At 44.4% G+C, this 9,998-nt stretch overlaps 1 non-coding gene across 1 annotated transcript; it reads right to left on the bottom strand.

Moving 5' to 3' along the window:
- Positions 1-209: 209 nt before the first annotated feature.
- trnas-gcu (transfer RNA serine (anticodon GCU)) lies at positions 210-292 on the bottom strand. The gene has a single exon. It is a non-coding gene; the product is annotated as a tRNA-Ser (tRNA).
- Positions 293-9,998: the final 9,706 nt, after the last annotated feature.

Raw genomic sequence — 9,998 nt, 5'->3', positions numbered from 1 at the left:
GTAAAGATGGAAGGAAGGAGGGGAGGAAAAATCCTGCTCCGTTTCATGATCCCTGTCTGATCTTCATTCCAGTGCAGTTTGGGTGAAGAATTCCAATTGTCTGTCTCAATTTTAATAAAGTATAACCAATTCTGGAATCACTGTCTGGACAGAAACAATAACAGGCTTCGAGGCTGACTTCAAACATGATTAATACACGAAACAGCTAGCTGCAAGGATGGGATTCGAACCCACGTGTGCAAAGCACCATGGATTAGCAGTCCATCGCCTTAACCTCTCGGCCACCTTGTCAGTTGCAGCAATGCAGCTGTCACCTTCAGCACAGCTTCTGGCTGTGCAGCCAGCTATGCAATGATGGAAATATATCTTCTGCAAGTAAATGAAGTTGTGAATGGAGCGGTGTGAAACATTTCCAGACCATGTCCAACACGTTTCTACTCAGTGTGAAAACCCACCACTGAAAGACTGGAACATACAATCATTTCATCACATCATGTTTAACATCACTCAGACACCTGAGCCATGAGGTCACTGACGAAGGCATGATGACCGAATTTCTCATGAAATGACAACTGTACTAACTGACTGGAAGAATTGCTTTAACTCCACATGATCAGCGAGGCACAGCCTCAGTCCTACTTGTTGGGTGGTGTAAACAGATATCACTGCTTCTGATCTTCACCAGAACAGAGAGTGAGATGTAACATTGATCATCAAACAGACTGTGAGAGAATACAACAGAATAAAACACATGTCGAGACACTGTGGAATAACAAATAGATTTGATTGGAATGTTGAAATTTTGTTTGGAATGGATAAAACACCAGAAACAGCAGATTAAATTGGAATTCTTATCATTATATTGATCTGGGGCAGAAAAGAGAAGCTGATGGAAAGAAGAGAAGAAGGAAGAAAAGAAAGGATGGAACTGTTCAATTTTTACAGTTTTTTCACTCGCCCATCAAAGCTGATAAAAAAAGTTGCAAATAACAGAGAATTTCACCAAAAAGGGAGATTACATTTTGCTGAAACCTTGGATCGAATGATGCACCAACAGATCACCTGTTTAACTGTCTCCTCACTGGGGGATTTCAATCAGTGAGTAATATTATTCTCTACTTTTTTTGTTAATTGGTCTCAGAACTGTCACTTGGAATTAATATCTGTGTTCCGACTCCTGAATAATAAAATTGTGAGTTTCTCGATATTTTCTGGACACAGTTCCTGCTGAAAGAACTAACAACTGTTTTCTAATTTACACAATACTCTATGCACACTCATCAAGCCTGCGAAGCTAGCATCCTTGGTGCTGCTCTCTCTTCTCCCAAACTTCATCTCATGTGACTGTTACATCATCACTCTGACAGTGGGAGGGGTTGATCCCACTATCTTCAGCATTAACCCTTTACATCCTTATACCACACTGTCTGTCCAAATAAAATGGGTGGAGGGAACTTCCTTCATTTATCAAAACACCAACAGCAGCACAGTGGCGCAATGGTTAGCACCGCAGCCTCACAGCTCCAGCGACCAGGATTCAGTTCTGGGTACTGCCTGTATGGAGTTTGCAAGTTCTCCCTGTGTCTGTGTGGGTTTCCGCCGGGTGCTCTGGTTTCCTTCCACCTCCAAAAGAGTTGCAGGTTCATAGGTAAATTGGCCATTGTAAATTGTCCCTAGTGTCGGTACATGGTTGGAGAATGGTGTGGATGTGGTAGAGAATATGGGATTAATGTAGGATCAGTATAAATGGGTGGTTGCTGGTTGGCACAGACTCGGTGGGCCGAAGGGCTTGTTTCAGTGCTGTATCTCTAAATAAGAAAAGTAAAATAAAAGCTACCAGTCGTAAATCAACTCAAACCCATTAGAGAGAAAGAGGGAGACTGTCAGAGAACTTCCTGCATCCAGTCCTGACCCTGTCACACTCAGCAGCTCCTCACCCAGACCCCACTCTCATCAAAACTGAACATTGTTACCGAGACCCTTCAAATAATGTTCATAAAAGGTAGAAAAATTCAAACTTCATCACAGCTAGATTGAATAGAACAAAGTTTAATATCTTCTCGTCGTCACTCGGTAACCACATGAGACAGTCCTTAAATCAGTAGCATAAATTATCAGCTGCAAGAATGTTTGTCATTGGGTTGAATCATTTCTGTGTGAGGAATGTTCCAGCATCATAAACCAGGGGAGCGTGTTGACTGAGCGGTGTCTTCATCTCTTCTGGACAGTTCATCCTTCATTCTGCTCTGATTCACTTTCCCAAATCAGATCGACAGTTTCTCAAATCTGGAGACTGGGTTTTCTTATTTTGTTCCTTTTGATTTTTCTTGCTCCTGAATGATAATATATTCCAACCTCGGATCAAACTTGCCCTGTGTCCCAGTCTCGGTTAAAGGCGACAAATAACGGCACCAACATTCTGAAACATACAACACGGTCACATTCTGCTTCAGTGAGTTTAATGCTGAGGCAGTGTCCATGTCGAATGCCATTGTGAACACATTTCTCTCGAGGAAATTGTGAGTGATCAAGTATTTGCACTGAATTTCTGCGCAAGAAGGGATAGTTTCAAACAGCCATTCCCAAATCACTTCCTTCACAAAGACAAAGACTGTGCTGTCTTAACGTGTGACTCAACTTCACAAACAAATTTGAACTCGAAGTTCAGGAGAAGACGGAGTTGTGAATGATTGACAGTGTAATCTTTAAATCATAATTTTCCGTTTCTTCGTTGAAGCGAGGCTCAACCCTAAGCCACTCGAGATCGCGGAAAGCTACAATCTTGGATCCAGAAATCAGAAAAGTAGTGAAGCAGTTGGTGAGTACATTGTGACACTGAAGAATTTATCACCCCATTGCAACATTGGCACATTCTTAGACCGTACATTATGAGACAGATTTGTGCTTATATTGGTGGATGAGGAAAGATACTAAACACACAAAATCCCAATTTGAGCTAGTGTGTAAGATTGCTCTTTCCAAGGAGATAGCATCAAAGAATGCTCGTGAATTTCGTCCTATGCCAGTGACAGTAACACACTTCAGAGGAACTTAAACACACTGGTAAAATGGGCTTTCACACAACAGATAAAATTTTACACAGAAAATTGTGAAGTGATACAGTTTGGGAGGAAGAATGAGACAATGTACACCAATCTTTTTTGATCAAGGTTTGAAAAGGTTGCTCAGAGCAAACAGGACACTTGGTTTTATTAATAGAGGCATCGAGTAAAAACATATAAGTTATGCTAAACCTTTATAAAACACTGGGGCTGAATGGCCTCCTCCTGCACCTCCATGGAAAGCTTCCACTCCAGGCTCAGACACCCTCTTCAGGATCACTCTCCATACATCCCACCACTCCGCGCATGGATATCTCCCTCAGGATCAGATCACAGCTCCACAGTCCTGCCACATCCAGTCGTGAATGGTTGTGGATAATTAAATAACTAACAAGATGAGGAGGCTCCAAAAACATTCACATCCTCAATGATGGTAGTGCTGAGCACGTCAGTGCAAAAGATGAAGCTGAAGCATTTGCAACCATCTTCAGTCAGAAATATTAAGTGGATTTGATCTGTGCTAATTTCAGCTCCTCATGCTCGCTGGTGCCTTGGTTCTCTGGTGCTAATTTCAGAGTAAATCATGCAGCTTGACAATTGGAGCCAAAGAAAAAGACACAGGAGAGGTTGAAAGTGCCAAAACTTGGTATTGAACCAAGAACTGTTTAACTGTTAGTACAGCACGAACTCAACAAAGCTATTTCAACAACACACTAAAGCCACCATTCTGTCACTGCTTTGGAAGACAATATATACATCAAAGTGTTTGTAAAAAGTTACAGAACACAACATGTGAGTAATATTCACCATTGTTTTCTCAGTACTGATGGACTGTGAAGTGGGAGACAGCCAGAAGTCCCACTGTGCCACACTGACCCTGCGCTGTGAGTGAAATGAGATAATGTTCAATCTTTAGCAGAGAGATTCTGGAGAGAAGTAAGAGTCCTGAATCAAGGAAAGACTTTCTGACACAATAAAAGCAAAATACTGCAGATGCTGGAAATATGAAATAAAACAAAAAGTGCTGGAAATACTCAATAGCTCTGGCAGCATCTGTGGTGAGAGAAACAGAGTTAACGTTTCTGGTCTGTGACCTTTCATCAGAACTGACACAGGTTAGAAAATAATTAGGTTTTAAACAAGTGAAGGGGAGGGGCATGTGGGAGAGAACAAAGGGGAAGGTGTTTGATAGGGCAGAGGGCAGGAGAGATTAAATAACAAAGCTGTCCTGGGACAAAGGCAAAGAGTGTGTTAATTCTTGTGGTTGCCTGACACCAGTCATGCTCTGAAGTTATTGAACACAATGTTCAATCCACAAGGCTGTAGAGTACCGAATCAAAAGGTCGGGTGCTGCTCCTCGAGCATGGGTTGATTTCACTGGAACACTGGAGCAGGCCAAAGACAGAAATGTTGACATGAGAGCAGGGGGGAGTGTTGAAATGGCAAGCAACCAGAAGCTCAGGGTCATGGTTTCGGCCTGAGCAGAGGTGTTCCACCTAATCTGCGTTTGGTCTCTCCAGTTTAGAGGAGATCACTTTGTGAGCAGTGAATACAGTATACATAATTGAAAGAAGTACAAGTAAATCGCTGCTTCACCTAAAAGGAGTGTTTGGGGCTTTAGATAATGAGCAGAGAGGAGGGAAAAGGGCAGGTATTATATCTCCTGCGATTGCATGGGAAGGTGCCTTGGGAAGGGGAAGAGGTGTTGGGGTAATGGAGGAGTGGTCCAGGGTGTTGTGGAAGGAACAATCCGGTCAGAATGTTGACAGGGGAGGGGAGGATGCGTTTGGTGGTGGCATCACGCTGGAGGTGGCGGAAATGGTGGAGGATGATCCTTTGGATGTGTTTATGTTTAGAGATACAGCACTGAAACAGGCCCTTCGGCCCACCGAGTCTGTGCCGACGATCAACCACCCATTTATACTCATCCTATACTCCTACCACATCCCACCTGTCCCTATATTTCCCTGTGACCTACCTATACTAGGGGCAATTTATAATGGCCAATTTACCTACCAACCTGCAAGTCTTTTGGCTTGTGGGAGGAAACTGGAGCACCCGGAGGAAACCCACACTGACACAAGGAGAACTTGCAAACTCCACACAGACAGTACCCAGAATTGATCGCGGGTTACTGGAACTGTGACGCTGCAGTTCTAACCACTGCGCCACTGTGCTGCTGTGGAGGCAGGTGGGGTGGAAAGTGAGGACAAGGGGATCCCTGTTGCAGTTCTGGGAGGGAGGGGAAGGGGGAAGGCAGAGGTTGAGGGTCCATTCTACAACACTGGGAGGGGGGCGGAGTTGAAATCTGGTGATGTTGTTGAATTTAATTTCAAGCATCCCTTGAACTCTCTGCCGATGAAGTCTGAAAAAGGGAAGAACAACCACACAACATGGGTCTCAAATCGAAGACCCTGAGATTAAAAGTCGCATGCTCCACCAACTGAGCTAACAAGGCCTGATACAGTTCTTCTACTCTGTCTGTTATTGGACGGATGCAGCTGTTGGCTCCACACCAAGGGCGGGAGTTTGTTCCACCAACCATGAAGCAGCTTCCTATCAATTCCCAAAATTATCAGTAAATCCACTTCCAGAAGCCCCAAAGTGTGATATATTCCTCTCACTCATCGATAATAAAACTTATAAATCTTTTTACCTTCCAAATGCTGCCATCTATTTTTTCAGTATTTATTTCTCTCTCCTTTTTATTTAGTACATGCATTCCTTTGGAATTTTTTTTCCAATTATATCTGAGGGAAGAAATGAACAGATCTGGCAACTGAAAACTGGGCATCCATGAGGCACTGTGGGCCATCAGCAGCAGCAGAATTGTATTTAAACACAATATGTTACCTCATAGCCTGACATATCCCTCACTCTACCATTACCATCAAGCCAAGGGAGCAATAGTGGTTCAATGAAGTGTGCAGGAGGGCATGTCAGGAGCAGCACCAAGCAGACCTAAAAATGAGGTGTCAACCTGGTGAAGCTGCAACACAGGATTACTTGCATGTCAAACAGTGGAGGCAGCATGCAACAGACAGAGCTAAGCGATCTCACAACCAACAGATCAGATCAAAGCTCTGCAGTCCTGTCACATCCAGTCCTGAATGGTGGTGGATAATTAAACAATCAACAGGAGCTTCCACAAATATCCCCATCCTTAATGATAGGGGGGACCAGTATATCAGTGCAAAATACAAGGTTGAATAATTTGCAACCATCTTCAGCCAGAAGTATCAGCTCGACCTCCTCCTGAGGTCCCTAGCATCACAGATGCCAATCTTCAGCTAATCCACTTCACTCCACATGATATCAAGAAATGGCTGAAGGCTCTGGATACTGACAACATTCCGGCTGTAGTGCTGATGACTTATGCTCCAGAACTAGCCGCGCCACTAGCCACGCTGTTCCAGTACAGCTACAACACTGGCATCTACCCAGCAACGTGGAAAATTGCCCAGGTATGTCCTGCAAACAAAAAGCAGGACAAATCCAACCCTGTCAATTACTGCCCCATCAGCCTCCTCTTGAACATCAGTAAAGTGATGGAAGGTGTCATTGACAGTGCTATCAAGCAGCACTTACACAGTAATAACCTGCTCATCAATGCTCATTTTGGGTTCTGCAAGAGCCACTTGGTTCCTGACCTCGTTGCAGCCTTGACCCAAATTTGGACAAAAGAGCTGAACTCAAGAGGTGAGGTGAGGAGACAGTGACTGCTCTTGCCAAGGGCATCAAGGTGCCCTTGCAAAATTGAACTCAATGGCCACCAGGGAGAAAACTCTCCACTGGAATTCTTTGAGGAAGTGACAAAGTTGATTGATGAGGGAAGGGCTGTAGATGTCATATGCATGGACTTCTGTAAGGTGTTTGATAAGGTTCCCCATCGTAGGCTGATGGAGAAAGTGAAGTCGCATGGGGTCCAGGGTCGACTAGCCAGATGGATAAAGAACTGGCTGGGCAACAGGAGACAGAGAGTCGCAGTGGAAGGGAGTTTCTCAAAATGGAGCCGTGTTCCACAGGGATCCGTGCTGGGACCACTGTTGTTTGTGATATACATAAATGATTTGGAGGAAAGTATAGGTGGTCTTATTAGCAAGTTTGCAGACGACACTAAGATTGGCGGAGTAGCAGATAGTGAAGGGGACTGTCAGAGAATACAGCAGAATATAGATAGATTGGAGAGTTGGGCAGAGAAATGGCAGATGGAGTTCAATCAGGGCAAATGCGAGGTGATGCACATGGACTGAAACAGCTCAAAAAGGCGGCTCACCACCACCTTCTCAAGGGAAGTTAGGAATGGGCAATAAATGCTGGCGTTGCCAGTGATGCCCACATTCCGCGAAAGAATAAAAAAGAGATTTGCCACAATGGTAGCAGGGTGAGAGACTTCAGTGATGTGGAGAGTTTAGTTTAGTTTAGTTTAGAGATACAGCACTGAAACAGGCCCTTCGGCCCACCGAGTCTGTGCCGACCATCAACCACCCATTTATACTAATCCCATATTCCTACCACATCCCCACCTGTCCCTATATTTCCCTACCACCTACCTATACTAGGGACAATTTATAATGGCCAATTTACTTACCACCATGCAAGTCTTTTGGCTTGTGGGAGGAAACCGGAGCACCCGGAGGAAACCCACGCAGACACAGGGAGAACTTGCAAACTCCACACAGGCAGTACCCAGAATTGAACCCGGGTCACTGGAGCTGTGAGGCTGCGGTGCTAACCACTGCGCCACTGTGCCGCCCAGAGATTGGAGACGCTTGGGTTGTTCGCCTTGCAGCAGAGAAAGTTCCGAAAAGATTTGACACATTTGTTCAAAATCATGGAAGTTTTCAATAGTTTAAATAAGGAGAAACTGTTTCCAGTGGTAAAAGGGTCAGTAAGCAGAGGACACAGATATCAGGTGATTGGCAGAAGAACCAGAGGTGACATGAAGAACAATGTTTTACACAGCAATGTGTTGTGATAAAGAAAGAAAAGACTTGCATTTATATAGCACCTTTCAAGACCACTGGACATATCAAAGCACTTTGTAGACAATGAAATACTTTTGAAGTGTAATCACTGTTGTCATGTCAGAAATGCAGCAGCTAATACCCACAAACAGCAATGTGATAATGACCAACTGCTCAGATTGAGGGGCAAATATTGATCACAATACCAGGGAGAATTGCTCTTCACTTGTTTGAAATTGCAGCATGGGATCTTTTACATTCACCCAAACATGCAGACCAGGTCTTGGTTTAACATCACACCCTCAGTGCTGTACTGGAGTGTCAGCTGTGAACTCTGAACCCAGAAGCTTGTGATTTCGAGGTGAGTGTGACCAACTGAGCCACAGATTTTACCTGCGTCTCAATCCTTCTACCAACAGTTTCTCTCTATCGGGTCTGTCACGACCCCTCATGATTGTGAACACCTCTATCAAATCTCCTCTCGAAGGAGAACAACCCCAGCTTCTCCAATCTATCCACATAACTGAAATCCTAACCACATGTTGCAGAAAGGAATTTTTCCTCAAGTTCTTTCCGTTTTGTCACCTTAAATCAATAACCTTCGGTTATTTACCGTTCAGCAGTTAGAAACAGTTCCTCAATATTTACTCTACCTCAAACCTTCAAGGAAGCTCTGCAAAGTAACTGAAAATCAAGTTGTCAGAAGTGGGATTTAAACACATGCCTCCAGTGAAAGCTGCAACCTGACCAGAGAAGCTGAAACCGCTCAGTCACATCAACTGTTCAGACCTTTTTTACCTCGTCATCACTTCTGTACTTTGAAAGGTTCACTCAAAGAACAAAGAACAAAGAAAATTACAGCACAGGAACAGGCCCTTCGGCCCTCCAAGGCTGCGCCGATCCAGATCCTCTACCTAAACATGTCGCCTATTTTCTAAGGGTCTGTGTCTCTTTGCTTCCTGCCCATTCATGGATCTGTCTAGATACATGTTAAAAGATGCTATCGTGCCCGCGTCTACCACCTCCGCTGGCAACGCGTTCCAGGCACCCACCACCCTCTGCGTAAAGAACTTTCCACGCATATCCCCCCTAAACGTTTCCCCTCTCACTTTGAACTCGTGACCCCTAGTATTTGAATCCCCTACTCTGGGAAAAAGCTTCTTGCTATCCACCCTGTCGATACCTCTCATGATTTTGTACACCTCAATCAGGTCCCCCCTCAACCTCCGTCTTTCTAATAAAAATAATCCTAAACTACTCAACCTCTCTTCATAGCTAGCTCCCTCCATACCAGGCAACATCCTGGTGAACCTCCTCTGCACCCTCTCCAAAGCATCTACATCCTTTTGGTAATGTGGCGACCAGAACTGCATGCAGTATTCCAAATGTGGCCGAAACAAAGTCTTAAACAACTGTAACATGACATGCCAACCCTTGTACTCAATACCCCATCCGATGAAGGAAAGCATGCCGTATGCCTTCTTGACCACTCTATTGACCTGCTTTGCCACCTTCAGGGAACAATGGACCTGAACACCCAAATCTCTCTGTACATCAATTTTCCCCACGACTTTTCCATTTACTGTATAGTTCACTCTTGAATTGGATCTTCCAAAATGCATCACCTCGCATTTGCCCTGATTGAACTCCATCTGCCATTTCTCTGCCCAACTCTCCAATCTATCTATATTCTGCTGTATTCTCTGACGGTCCCCTTCACTATCTGCTACTCCACCAATCTTAGTGTCGTCTGCAAACTTGCTGATCAGACCACCTATACTTTCCTCCAAATCATTTATGTATATCACAAACAACAGTGGTCCCAGCACGGATCCCTGTGGAACACCACTGCTCACACGTCTCCATTTTGAGAAATTCCCTTCCACTGCTACTCTCTGTCTCCTGTTGCCCAGCCAGTTCTTTATCCATCTAGCTCGTACACCCTGGACCCCATGCGACTTCACTTTCT

This window comes from Heterodontus francisci, unplaced genomic scaffold (genome assembly GCF_036365525.1).
Source record: "Heterodontus francisci isolate sHetFra1 unplaced genomic scaffold, sHetFra1.hap1 HAP1_SCAFFOLD_146, whole genome shotgun sequence".
Taxonomy (NCBI): Eukaryota; Metazoa; Chordata; class Chondrichthyes; order Heterodontiformes; family Heterodontidae; genus Heterodontus; species Heterodontus francisci.
This window is presented reverse-complemented; position numbering and strand designations above follow the sequence as displayed.